Source organism: Mytilus edulis, chromosome 8 (genome assembly GCF_963676685.1).
Source record: "Mytilus edulis chromosome 8, xbMytEdul2.2, whole genome shotgun sequence".
Lineage (NCBI taxonomy): Eukaryota > Metazoa > Mollusca > Bivalvia > Mytilida > Mytilidae > Mytilus > Mytilus edulis.
Window position 1 is genome coordinate 72,290,053 of NC_092351.1, and position 15,001 is coordinate 72,305,053.

The 15,001-nt window shown below is 32.2% G+C and overlaps 1 protein-coding gene and 1 long non-coding RNA gene across 2 annotated transcripts in view; both read left to right on the forward strand.

Moving 5' to 3' along the window:
* The window catches only part of LOC139486211 (BTB/POZ domain-containing protein 6-like), a 36,041-nt gene that overhangs the window by 18,050 nt on the left and 2,990 nt on the right, over positions 1 to 15,001 (forward strand). The window lies entirely within an intron of this gene.
* On the forward strand, positions 3,865 to 8,545 carry LOC139486221 (uncharacterized). Its single transcript, XR_011655513.1, has 3 exons — positions 3,865 to 3,975; positions 6,933 to 7,026; positions 8,414 to 8,545. It is a non-coding gene; the product is annotated as an uncharacterized lncRNA (long non-coding RNA).

Sequence of the window (15,001 nt, forward strand, 5' to 3'; positions counted from 1 at the left end):
AGAAACCACAATCTTGAAATATTTTTTGTATAAACAAGATCAATTTTATCTGGTTATTATGTAGCGACAACGTGTCACCCTATTCAATATATAGTAAAGATAACATTAAAAAATATTTTAAGATTTTCAAGCGGTGTGGTTGGGTGTCACGTTGACAGGGGGGGGGGGGGGCTGGGTTCACCTTAATTATGATTAAAACATGTTTTTTGTACTGCCTCTAATCAACAGAAACTAAAATCTCATTAAAAATGAAAAATCAGAATATATTTTAATATAAAATTTGCGGTACGTCTAAACACCACCTAGGCCGCCTTGGTGCACTAAGCTCCAGGAAGTGCACTAAGCCCATGATGGACCAGTAAAATAAGCACCAAGGTCATTTAGTACGATACAGATTCGAATAAAGAGCATATATTTAAATTTTGGTGTAAATATATTCAGAAATAAAAGAGTTATTAACATTTTATATGGCACGCGCCGATTTTGTGTAATGTGTCCAGTTGTAATATGTTTGATTGAATCCAATGAAGCTTGACGAATTTATAAATAGTGCACTAAGGATATGAAGCAAAGGTTAAATATGCACCAAGATAATAAATTCAGATAAATGGTTATATTAAAAATAATATGTTAAAAGTTGGTTCGATGATATAAAGAGATTTTAAAGTTAATAACCTCTTTAACGTGACTTGGCTCTACTTGTGTAATGTCTGATCACCTTGCTAATTGATCCAATCAATTCTGAGGGATTATCTCTTAACTAGTAAATTATTTTCTTTGTTCCTAATTAGTAATGATAAAAGGGCTGTTGGTCTTTTCTTTTACGCTTTGTTAGAAAAAAATATGGAAAAAGTGTTTGTTTGCGCTTTTCGAAATAAAGGATTTGCGGCAATAATAGAATTTGGCTTTTAGGGGAGCAACACCACATCTAAATTTGGCGAAAGCACTTCTGTGACTGAAGAGTAAAGCCTTTTTGCAGTATTCCTCCGGTTCAAAATTTTCTTTAACTACGTTCGTAGCTTATTGCCACCTCTAATCGATACAGATTTATTATAATGTAAAACAGCATGCCAATTTACGACATGTTTTTCGTGTAATTTTGACATAAAAAAATTTAAAACAAAGTTAGTGTCCATATTTTCAGGACACGATAAATGACTTGAATTTAGTTGGAAGGTTTTTTTTCTAAGAAAATCCAATTTTTAACACACTTATGCTTAATACTCATACTATCAGCCCACTTGTGAACTTTTGCATTTAAGCAATTTGAGCTCATGTTATTTAATCTACACCACAAACGAATAATACTTTTCCACTGTTTATCAAAAATAGGTGTTATACCTAAGTTTTCAGTAACTGCAGCATTTGGTGCATATTTTCCTACTCCGAGAAAAAAAAAATCTACAAGCCCTATTATGTATGGAGTTTCTACAGGAATATGTTTTTATACCCCCATATACCTGCTCCATAATCTATTATAGGACAAAACAAAGTTTCATATAATTTTACAAATACAACGAAACAAACACCACCTAAAACAATCGTTTTACAAAAATCATCAACTTCGAATTACAATGAAGTTTGACTAAACCAAAAAAAAAAGTATCATAAAGTCAAAATAATTAACCTATAAAAAATACACACAAAAAAAAAAGAAATACAAAGTTTTGTTTTAAATCCTACAAAAACAAAATATATAACACGGCAAACAAAAAGGTGGAAGCCGTGTAATTGTTATGTTTCTTTATTTCTTCATGGATCAGTGATTTTATTACCTGGTTAATTACTGGCACGTGTCGTCGGACAAAACCTTTGATGACAGAAAAAATCAAATATCGACTTAACTGCAATTTTTAATGACTAAAAAAATCGGATACATTATCTTCATGAAAAACTACGTCCGGTGGTATCTTTTTTACATACATAGCACTATCCCATCATGGGCTTAGTGCAGTTTCTTGAGCTTAGTGCACCAAGGCGACCTAGGTGGTGTTTAGACGCTCCCTAAAATTTGTAGAACAGAAGTTAAGTATCCCATAAAACATAATGAATCATTATACATGCAGAGACCAAAGCAGCAAAGATATAGTCAATAGAATCTATTTGCATTTGCCTATGTTCTATCCTTATAAAACCTTGCTGTGAGGCATGGTCCCTGACATCAGAAAAATGAATGAAGTATTGGCAACTGGACGTTAAGCAACCAAATATAAATCCTCACTTTTTCGTGAAGTGTTCACAATTATTTGTCTTTTTAAAATTAAAAGGATTAAAAATTCCCAAACTGAAAAGAGTTGAAAATACTTTATTACTTTAGAAGTAAAAATTATAACAGACAGAATAAATACGGCAGAAACAAACAAATGGGAAAAAAATAGAGAACAATTTGAAATACCATATATACATGTTTAAACAGTATACTAGCAGATTATGAACGGGTCAAGGTTGAGCGAACGTGAATTTCTACCTATTACACTAAAAAGGTGACAATCAATTTTTTGAGGCATGTGTCGAATACACATTAGATAACTTTCTAATTAAAAAAGGTATAATTGTAAAATTTAAAATTATGAATTTTTACAAAGTCTATTTTTATATGCCATGTCCTTTGTAACAGTTGTATCATTCCATCAGGTCCTTAGTGCACATTTTTGTTCTTTGTGCACTTAGGAGGTCCTTTGCGGTATTACTACGGACCCCATATATTTGAAGCTGTTCAAAATACTGTACATTATAGGTACGTACGTGTATCAGATTGAACAATAATTGTCATATATATAAAAAGAATAAGTAATCTGGTATGAAATATGTCCACTGGAACGATAATATATATATTATAGCCAGTCAAGGTCGTTAAAAACTTCCATTTGTTGTTGTCCACTGAAAATAAGCTCTTGAATACACGAATCCCCGTTTTATTAATGCCAAATTTATTTGTTAGTATTTCCTGAGACTACTATTTTATAGTAGTCTCAGGTATTTCTTATTTTTTTTCTTATGATTTTATCATATTTTTTTTGTGAAATTCTCTGTGTGGTTGAACATGAAATTGCCTCCGATGCTACAAAGAAAATTTGTTTAATGTCAAATGTTGCAATATATGCTAAGTATTACACGTGGACAGGATGTTCCCCAAAAAATAAGTTATACACACCCCGAGGGTACACGCTAGACGTGTCATATGGAAAATTACTGGGTCACCTGTAAGATGGTAATCAGCAATGCAACTAATCAGGTTACTTAACTGACCATGTCACTTCAATTTAAAGTTTATCGGTAGATCAAAATGATAAATTCGTTTTAATTTAACATTTCAGATCTAAAGGATTTATCATTATAATGAAGTGAAATAATTAAACCATATCGTATTATTTTCAAAAGATTATTTATTTTCATTTTTTTTTTTATCTATGTCGGGAAAGAATTGAAAACTGTATTTATAATTTTAAAATTTATTTTATAAAAAAAATCCGTGTAGGTCTCATGAAATGGAACCCACACATTCCTACTTAAGATTTATAAAGGAGTAGGTTCAGTAAGACCCCTTTTCGGCCCCAAAATATAGCAGTTTTACTAAATTGTATATAAGTACTAGAACCGAACACCTGTTTTGGGATATATATACATATAGTTAATTTACCGTAAATAACTGCGAGAAAATGAATAATACACAAGTTGATAATTGTCTCTTCTCTGCTTATATATTTGCATGCAATATTTTCTCTGATTTACTTGTGAGATCACCGACACTAATAATAATTACCTAAAAAAAATAGGTGCTCCGTACTGGGAAGATCATATCGGATCCTATCAATTTATTGGTTCCATTCCCCCAATTAAATGAGTCTAAACGTCTCCTTAGAAAAAATGCCTTGCAATGCGTCTGAACTACTAAGTACTTCCATATAATTTCGAAAACAGATAATAATCTATTTCACTGAATGAGATTGGGCTGACGGATTTTTAAATGGAAATGTATTAATTTTTATTTATAGCACAAGTTTTACAAGGCAAGATTATTCACCCTGTTCGCCCTACAAATCAAATGGTTGCCTCCTTACACCTACACGAGCTAAAACATATACATATGAACATTTGATATCATTTATTTTGTGTGACAACTCTTCACCAATGACCTGAGTGAAAGGTTGACATGGGCAGATCTAGAAATTTCCATTTTTTAAATTTTTTGTTGTTTTTTTTTGGGGGGGGGGGGGGGGGGGGGAGGGGCAGAGGGGGATGCTTGCTCCAGTCATGCTTCAGTGATTCCCTATATAATCAACAAAATATTTCACACCAAAAAGGGGGGGGGAGGGCGGGGCTTTCTCCTTAATAAGAAATCTCTGTTTTCAGACATAGGCTCATATAAATTTGCCTTTTGAAGAACTGAAAAAAATATGAAACGGCTAATGAGTTTTCAGATGCTTTACATTAAAATACATCATGTACATACATGTGACATACACAATTATATATAAATGTAGAATCAAATCTTGATAAATGTATGTAGTTGAAATTGTTAACACTTTAAACATTAAAAAAATGAACACCCAAAGTTTAAACACAATTAAGAATGACCATGTACATGATGTAGTCTGTAATGTATGCCATTGCCATGAAGCTAGATCATTGTAGGTAAACTGTCATCTATTCCCTTTAATCTTTGTCCCCAGTCACCCCAAGTTTGATTTAAATTAGGGAGCTACCATTTGATTTTTATGGGGGGCTAGGATGAAATTTGAAAAAAATAGGCAGAACAGGAGTTTTGAGAAAAAAAAGGCAGGATGAGACACTAGCAAAAAAAAAAGTCAGGACGACAATTTACATTGATTTAGGTAAAAAAAGTCAGGATAAACTAAAAAAAGAAAGGCAGGAACGAACAGAGTGAAAAATAAAAATGCAGGACAGAGATTACAGCTAAAAAAAAATGCAGGATAAAATTTTTCATCCTAGCCCCCCCCCCCCCCCCCCCCCCCATAAAAATCAAATGGTAGCTCCCTTAGTCAAGTATATATCTACTCTATTAGGTCTCTAGTTTGGATAGTGTATAACTTGCAAATTAAAATCATACTCCTTCCAAATTTCTTTCTTTGAAATATTATGGATGAAATAGCAAGTAAAGAATGAAATTAAATTGGATGAAATGTGTCAATTTTTTTGGTAAAGTAGTATGTCTGAAGTTGTCAAACTTTATGATAGACCCTTCAGGGGCGGATCCAGTCATTTTAAAAAGGGGTTTCCTAACCCAGGACAAAAAGGGGGGGGGGTAATTACATGTCCCCATTCAAATGCATTGATAGTCCAAAAAAGGGGGGTCTTTGACACATTCCCCATTCCCATTCTCAATTTTATCATGTAGTCGTCGTAGTCCGAAGACACTTGGTTTTCGCATAATTACTTTTAGTATAAGTTAACAGAAATCTATGAAACTCAAACACAGGGTTTGTGACCAGAGTTTTGGTCCAGAGTTTAGAAATTACATGAATTAGGGGCCAAAAGGGGCCAATATTAAACTTTGTTTGATTTTATAGAAAATTGAATTATTGGGGTTCTTTGATATATATATCATGTATATATTCCAAATCTAAATGTGTATTTAGATTCCTATTTTTTTGGTCCTGTTTAAATTGGTCTATCTTAAGGTTCAAAGGGTCCAAAATTAAACTTATTTTGATTTTAATAATATTTAAATTCTTGGTGTTCTTTAATCATGTTAATATGCTGAATCTGAATATTTACTTAGATTTTTAGTATGGGCCCAAATTTCAAGTTGGTCCAAATTGGGGTCCAATATTTTACTTTGTTTGATTTCAAAAAAATTGAATATATGGGGTTCTTTGATATGCCGAATCTAACCATTCATTTAGATTTTTGATATTTTGGCCCGTTAAAAAATTGGTCCACATTGAGATCTAAAGGGTCCAAAATTGAACTTTATTTGATTTCATCAAATAATGAATTATTTGGGTTCTTTGATCATGTTGATATGCTGCATCTAACCATGTATTAAGATTTTGAATATTGGACCATTTTAGAGGTTAATTGTCAATTTAAAATTTTTAAGTACTTGGACCACATTCATTCAATGTCAGAAACCTATGCTGCATCAACTATTGAATCACAATCCAAATTTACAATTCAGAGTTGTATCCATAAAATTGAGAATGGAAATGGGGAATTTGTCAAAGAGACAACAACCCGACCAAATAAAAAAACAACAGCAGAAGGTCACCAACAGGTCTTCAATGTAGCGAGAAATTCCCGCACCCGGAAGCGTCCTTCAGCTGGCCCCTAAACAAATATATACTAGTTCAGTAATAATGAACGCCATACTCATTTCCAAAGTGTACACAAGAAACTAAAATTAAAATAAAACAAGACTTACAAAGGCCAGAGGCTCATGACTTGGGACAGGCGCAAAATGCGGCGGGGTTAAACATGTTTGTGAGATCTCAACCTCCCCCTATACCTCTAACCAATGTAGAAAAGTTTGAATTGAATGTTGTGTCCATACTTGCTCCAACTGTTCAGGGTTTAAAGTATACGTTTGTATCAAGCTGAGCTATGCATAGCATTCTTATTGGTTATTTATATATTAATTTGAAATTTTGACGAGTGAGACACATACAGATTATACTGTAAACAATATTTCAGAGTTTAACGTAGTCAAGCAAAACAAATCATAGAAGAATAGTTGAATCATGTTTTTGTTGTCCAATGAAAAATTAGTACGAACACCAAGAAAAAGTATGGGAATGTTTGTTTTTTAAACTATTGACCAGGGTGAAAGTCTTTAAAAGTCATGACTGACAAAAAGTTTGTGAAATGAAATAGCACAAATATTCCATTTTTATTAAATATTATTGTATATAAAGCAAATACTGATGTTCATGATGTTTAATAATAGTTTTTACCCTTTTTATGTTTTATAGGACAAGAAATATAGAAAAATAATGAAAAATATAAACAGTTTCAATAGAAATGAGCGACAAAACAAGATAAACAGAATACAACAAGGCCTAAATGGTAAGACCACTTCTATATACTGTAAATTCAGAAATTATTGCTTGCATTTATTATTGTGATTTTTCAGGGAATGGACAACTTATTGTGATTACAAAAAAAATCTGCATCAATTATATATACATGATATGTATATGTTTCTGTTATCAAAATATGATTTCTTATTTTTGCGATGCTCACCCAGTCACATTAATCGCATTACTAAAAACCTCTGGATAATTTCTGAATTACAGTAATAAACATGATAAAAGTAATTGCCTTTGAATGATGACTCTTATAAAAATAAGAAGATGTGGTATGGTAAATGAGTGACTTATCCACCAGAGTTCAAAGAAGTGGATGCAAGAAATTAAAGGCCAATGATGGGCTGGCCTTCAATAATGAGACAACACTTCCTTTATATGTCAGCCAATAAAGATCCCAACATGAAAAGATTTAAACAATCCAATTAACTTCAACATGTTCAAAAACAATAACAATTAATAAAAAAATATCATGTCTGTGAGCACTCAACCTCTTACCTGACCATAATATAGGACAGTGGTTCAAATAACACAGCATATGAACATTCTATAACAACTTTTCCAAGTGGCTAAACTTTAAATATCACTGCAAGGCAATAAACAACGAATATTAAATGTTGGACACAAAGCACTGAAATAAGAGAACTCATATAAAGCATGACAAGTAAGAATATCAAATGAAAGTTTCTCAAATGTTAAAGTCATATGAAACGAGTGAGTGATGAAAAATAAAGTTTGTCCAACTTTTGAACCAATGCATGTATACATCGTAAACTTAGTCCTCTGTGCACGATTTTATCATTATTTTCACAAGTATATCATATAAATCGTCAATTTTTTTTTCTCTCTATTTGTTATGATTTAACAAATAATGCTGCTCATTAAATGCCGTGTTTTGAAGCTGAGTTTTACCGATTGCCACCTTATAGTAAACAAATCACAAAAAGCATGGGTATTGAGCACGTGTTTAACATGTATAATCAGCTATTTGTTTATTTCAATGACAGATCCTTGCATATTGTGGTCACCAGATTTTTACGAGGAGGGTTACGCTCGGGTCACTATGTATATGGAAAATATGTATCGGCGAATTGCTTCCTGGAAGCAAGCAATTAAAAATAAGTAAACTTCTTCTAAATGTGGACAAATTAAAGAACTTTCGTCAGAAAAAAGTATATGTACTTAAGTTGCATAATGAAAACTATCCATTTAGTTATAAAAAACATAATTATTATACATATTTTTTTTTAATTTGAGGTTTCTTATGACTTTAATTAAAACATGATAAAATAAGCCTATTTATATTGCTGTTTTTTTCTCCATTTATCATGTTTATAACTTTTTATTTTTATTTTGTGTATTTATAGGTCAGATATCTTGGTTTTTATGATCATCGTCAGGTCCTGCAAGTCTATACTGAAGAGGAAACTTATTTGTTAATACTTTTCTACATAATGTGCTAATTGGATTAATTAATGTGAAATGAACTCAATTGTGTGTTTTTCTGGAAAAAGAAATAGAAAAAATTCTACAAAATTGCTATAAACAAAATGGAGTACTATCAAAGATGCACAAGGACACAATGGTGTAAAATGTAACAACCTACATATTCACTGATGGATTATGGAGAAATTAAGAAAAGAAATAGTATCTTTTAGGCGAGTGTAATATTTGAAAAAGACGTCTAGTTAAGGACTTTAATGCACCCACCTAACACACGGCTAAATTCTTTTTTAAATGAAAGAATAATGATTTAACTTTGATTTTTGCCCGGTCGTCACAAAATCGTACGGTGCAGTTTTGTAAAATTGACGTTTATTTCAGAAACTAGTTGAAAATTATAAAACTACGACATGTTTTTCAAGCAAAGGAAATTAGTCGTATCTCTTCTGTTAGACAGGATAATTAAGTGCATTTGATTCTTAGAATAATGAAAAACATTATTTACAACTGCAAGTCCGCATGCTTTTGCATTCCTTCTAAATATTTGACATTTTGTACGAAAATTTTCATAATCCTGACCTTTTCGGATCTACAATTTAATTTTTATTAAATGCTTTTGCACTCTATCCGTTTTAGAACACACCAAATTACTCATCGGTTATTGTTTTTTCATTCAAGATCAAGACTTTATCTCAACATTTCTTAAAATCACGAGTTTCTGTAATTTTATGATGTTGGGTAAAATCACTATAGTTTCCGGAATGCCTTATCTATTTCGTTATCGTTTTTTTACTGAATATATAAGCCGATTTCCGTGTACTTAATAGTGCTATTAGAGTACTATAAATCATATTTAAACGGTTCTATTTCTATCTTTAACATCAGTGCAGCTTAAATAGATATGAAATCGTCCGAAATTAAGATCAAATTAAAGTAAAACATAGTTTTTGAGTTCTGTAGAATTACCCCTTTCTAAAAAAAGGAATCGTATCGGAAAATTGTAGAAAATTTTCTGAGTCGTGTCAAATTTTCACAGTCCAGTTCACAATGAAACCATTTCTATGCTAAAAAGCAAAAACTATCCATTGATTGACACAGATATGCATAGTCTGTCATGTATTTACTACATAGAAACTATGTAGTTAAACACTTAAATGGTTGCCGCAGTGGGAAAACGAAAAGATGAAGTTTACAGAAGACTGGTCGATGAATATGAAAAAAAGTGAAAACATCCCATTTGAAAATACAAAATATCATAAGATTTGCTATAAATATTTTAAAAGTAAGCACAACCTATCATCTTCTGTTTTGTCCGCTGTACAAAGATTTTGTACTACATGTACCAATTCTGCCGACCAGTCTCTTCTTATATATCAACGAGGGCAGTAGATCTACAACTCATTCTGATTTGTCTGTTTGTATATTTTGCAAATTAATAAAGCCTATAAGCAAGGTACACAACTTTATAAGGTATCCTCTGAGGAGCAAACTCAAGCTGTATTTAGTGTTATTACATATATCTCCTACAATGATCTGATTTACAAAATAACTCATGATAATTTTACTATTAAATCTTTATACCATCGAGCTTGCATCGCTAAATATTTGTTACAAAATTTGAAATCAGAAAGTAAAGAGCTATTTAATTCTGAACATAAAACAGCTTTTACTAACATTTCCACGATCAAAGATGACGTGCCTGTACACAAGAAAGTATTCTGGTTAACAACTTTAATTTCTTGGTCAGTTAATCGGGCTTAATAAATTTCTGCCCCAGGATAGCCGACGAGAAAACTACAGAACATATTATCAGCTTCAACAAAAACAAAAAAATATATGGTCAATTTATAGTTACATGTATACATACAGCATCAACGAGGCCAAGGTACATCCAATGTTGTATACAGTAGCTCTATAATTTTGTCTTATGCCGTAATGACGGAAAATTACTCGTTTAAAATGACAGTGACATACAGTCTGTCAAATTCAAAGATCTGAGCAGTGACTGCGAAACTGGTTGCAAGCACTTAATGCAGCTACTAGTAGTTTACGGAAGCAGATATAGGGTAAAGTTGTAATCCAATCAGATGAATATCCATTATCTAAAAACATTTCACTGGATTATTCAATTAAAATTGTGCCACCTACTTTAAAAACATTTCTGTATTGTCTTTTGGATGATGGCGCATCTGCCGCAGTTAATAAAGCGTACGATATTCCTATTGACAAAGTTCTCATATGTATGGCTTTAGTAGAATGTATATTATCTATAAATATATTTTTTTACTCTTTTTCATTTAGGTTTATTATTACAAATGCACCGTATTTATGGACACACCTTTGATAACTATTAACAAGTTTGACTGCTCAGGAGATAAGAAAAATGAAAATGGGGCAAACATTCTACTTGGCATTATTTTTCTTCTGGGGGTTAACATTTTGTCCAAGACAAGTCGACCTAACTACAGAAACAATAAAAGTTCTCCGTATGACTTTGGTTTGCTAAAAAGCAACATCGGTCCGGTATGATGTCATCCAACTTGCTTCAAGATTTGATCTGTTCACGCATTGGAATAGGTATAGGGGGAGGGTTGAGATCTCCAAAAACATGTTTAACCCCGCTGCAATTTTCCGCCTGTCCAATATAAGGAGCCTCTGGCCTTTCTTAGTTTTTTGTGATTTTTTATTATTATTTCTTGAGTATATTTCAAAGCTTTAGTTAGTATGACGTCCATTATCATTTCAAACTAGTACATTTTTGTTTATGGGCCAGCTGAAGAACGCCTCCGGGTTTGGGAGTTTCTTGCTGCATTGATGACCCATTGGTGATCTTCGGCCGTTGCCTTCTTTTTGAACGGGTTGGTGTCTCTTTGACAAATCCCTCATGTCCATTCCCAATTTTTAATTCAATCTGTATATAGAAGATCTTGTGTCCGCTTTGAACAAAACCTCTGCTGTACTGATATATGCCCATGCCAAGGAAGTTGTCTTTGTATGGATATGTTGACCGATAAGAATGGTGAGATTACAAGTTAAAATGAAGCTATAATATTCCGATATCGCAAGATTTCGACACCTAAATAGTCCAACATCCCATTGGTCCGACGTTTCGATTATTTAGGTTATACTCTAACGGAATTTTAACATAAGAAAGCCAAATAAAAGGTTCAATATTAGGATAACCTTGTCCTCCGTTTGAAACGGTGAAACAAGATATAAAAAATTACTACTTAGTGCCAAAGAAGCCGAACGTGATCACTAGCGTAATTTAAAATAAGTACAAACTACTTTGTCAAGTGTTGTTTGATTAGTTGGATGTCTCAAGATACACGGCGGCCGACTAAAGTAAAATCAAACTAAGTTTGATGTACAATGAGTGATCATATTTTCCTTGTGATGTTTTATATTAAAATTGTCACAATTTTGTTGATATAAATATACTAGTAGCACTTTACTCATTTTAGTAATGTTAGTTAGACTACTCTTATCATATCTGATTTAGTGATGTAAATGAAATTACGATATGATCCAGACTCAACATATTGTACTACAATAATAAAATAATTCTGCCCTATGGTTGTCTGATCTTGAAGCGGTTGACAGGCTTTCAACTTAACAGGAGACCATACGCTTCCTCAATTTTAATGTACAGCTCATCATGGGACTTTTCTAAACAATTAAAAATACGTCATATGTTATATTTCCCCTTTGCTTCAAATATTTTGTTTCGGATTATTTTATATCAAATTTGCAGATATGTGTTTGTAAATACGTGCAATCAAATGATATGGAGGTATTATAAGATTTAGATAATGCAAGGGCGACTACAGATACATTTGTGTGACTTAATGGTTGATTTTCAAATACTCCGAGAGAAAACGTTACGTAACATGCGTTACCGTTAAAATCAACCAAAATTAATTAATACTATGATAGAAATATATTTCCCAACAGTAATACAGCATTCCTGTAAAATTGTTTCGTTTTTGCATTTGTTTTGACTCGATTTTTCTACTGGAAGTATCCGTGAATTGAAATTGCACCATGACCTTTGACCTCGATTTAAAAAAAAATGCACCATAATTTCTTTTGACGACCGGGATATTTAGAAAGTACACATTCTTAGCTTTCCAGTGATATATAATTTAGCCGTGTGTTAGGTAGGTGCATTAAAAATGTAAATTTGGCTCTCATATCACTCGCCTATTTGTCATGTTTGTTGTAGAAATAAACACATGCGTTATCCATTCATGTACATAATATTATGTACATGGCTCTCCATCATATCAAATATACAGAGAAGATGTTTGAAGAACAAAATTTATTCAACCAATTGAAGGAAGATGTCTTGTGAATGGAATTATTCAGGGTTTCCGCTGGCGGTCGCCATTTTCGCAATTTGCGAAAAAATAATAATTGTGGCGATAAAAATTCGTCATTTGCGAAAGAATTTGGCGAAAGAAATATATAAACCGATTTATTTTCCTCCATCTTGTTTATTTACTTTTTTTCGAGTTTCTCGGACTTTACCCGATCAGAGGAATTTGTTGGTACGAATCAGAGTTGGAACGAATCATCCAGATACCGATCAGACAATACTCGGAATTCACCTTGACCTCATTAAGATTTAGACAGAAAATCAATAATCAGCTGATTGCCTTTTATAGCTATTGACAACAAAGGACTAATTAATAAAGGTGTTGATTGAATTGTTTCACAAAATGATATGGTCAAATGGCTTCCGCTATAAATGTCACATACAGAATTTATTTACATCTTTGCGACGCACGTGTTTGAAGCAAACTTTTGACATCTCTCCCTTTAAAGATAGTTTTGAAAAGAAAGCTGTTGTTGTGACGAAAATTGTTCAAAAGCAAGAAAAATCTCCGATTTAAAACTTTAATTCTTTTATCCTTTGACTTTAATAAAGTCGTTTGAGTGACACATGCACGTGTTTCAAGCATAGTTGTACGTCTCAACTTTTTCATTTACGATGGTCAAGAAAAGAAAACTGTCGTTATGAAAAAATCTATCCAAAAGGCTGGGAACGACCCCTCGAATGAGAGTAACCCTTCAATGTAATGACTACACATGAAATGAGGGATCAATTTCATGTGATAAAAGCTTTTGTTTTGTTGTAAAAATTACTTCTTAGTACAAAAGGGCACAACAGGAAAAATATATTCATGTTACTTGGCGAAAAAAATAATAAAGTGGCGAAAAATATATTGTTTTGGCGAAAGAGGTGGCGAAAAAAATAATTGACCCAGGGGAAACCCTGGAATTATTTATGCACTGAACTGTTATGTAGGGGGTAGAATAATTATACACAGCAGCTGAAACAGAAGACAAGTTAATTTGACATGAAAAGTGTTTATTTTATATAATCTTTTGTATCAACATGATCAATAATTCAGTCTAGGAGAAAATATATTTATACTGTTTGTCAATGTTTGTACTGTTATGAAATTTTTATAGAGGAAAAACATTTCCTTAAGGGAAATTTGATGTTCAGAAATTTCCTTAGAGGAAATTTGAAGAACAATGATTTCCTTAGAGGAAATTTCCTCAAAGGAAAATTTGAAGCGGCAAATTTCCTCAAAAGAAAAAGAATTTCCTCAAAGGATATAATTATGCAGCAAATTCCCTAAGGGAAATCTTTTTCCCTTGAGGAAAACTCTTTCCTCTGAGGAAATTGTTGAAAAAAGGGGCATTACTTTTTCAACAGTGGTGCTAGAGCCAAACATTTTTAGGACAAATATCAGAGAACCAATACCAATCAAGTTATCAACTTCATTTTGACTTAACTCCAAAAATTAAGGTGACAACTTTTGCACTCAGCGGAATTGCAAACTTGTCCCGGATACTGTTAATATTCTTATACAAGACCTGTTTATTTTCTCTTGCTTATGACCTTAGATATATTATTAATGCTGTATGTTTATGCTTATGACCTTAGATATATTATTGCTGTATGTTTATGCTTATGAAATTAGATATATTATTGCTGCATGTTTATACTTTTGACCTTAGATACATTATTGGCTATTGCTGTATGTTGATTGTCACTTGCTTATGACCGTAGATATATTATTGCTGCATGTTTTTTTTAAAATGCTTATGACCTTAGATACATTATTGCTGTATGTTGATTGTCACTTGCTTATGACCTTAGATATATTATTGCTGCATGTTTATGCTTATGACCTTAGATATACTATTGCTGTATGTTGATTGTCTTTTGCTTATGACCTTAGACATGTTAGATATACTATTGCTGTATGTTGATTGTCTTTTGCTTATGACCTTAGATATACAATGTATAATATTGCTGCATGTTTATGCTTATGACCTTAGATATATTATTGCTGTATGTTTATTGTCACTTGCTTATGACCTTAGATATATTATTCATGTTATTTGTGCAGGTTTATTGACACTTGCTTAAGTTATTTTATTGCTGTTTGTTTAATTTTCTGTTTTTGTTTCACACATTTTACTTGATGGTGTTA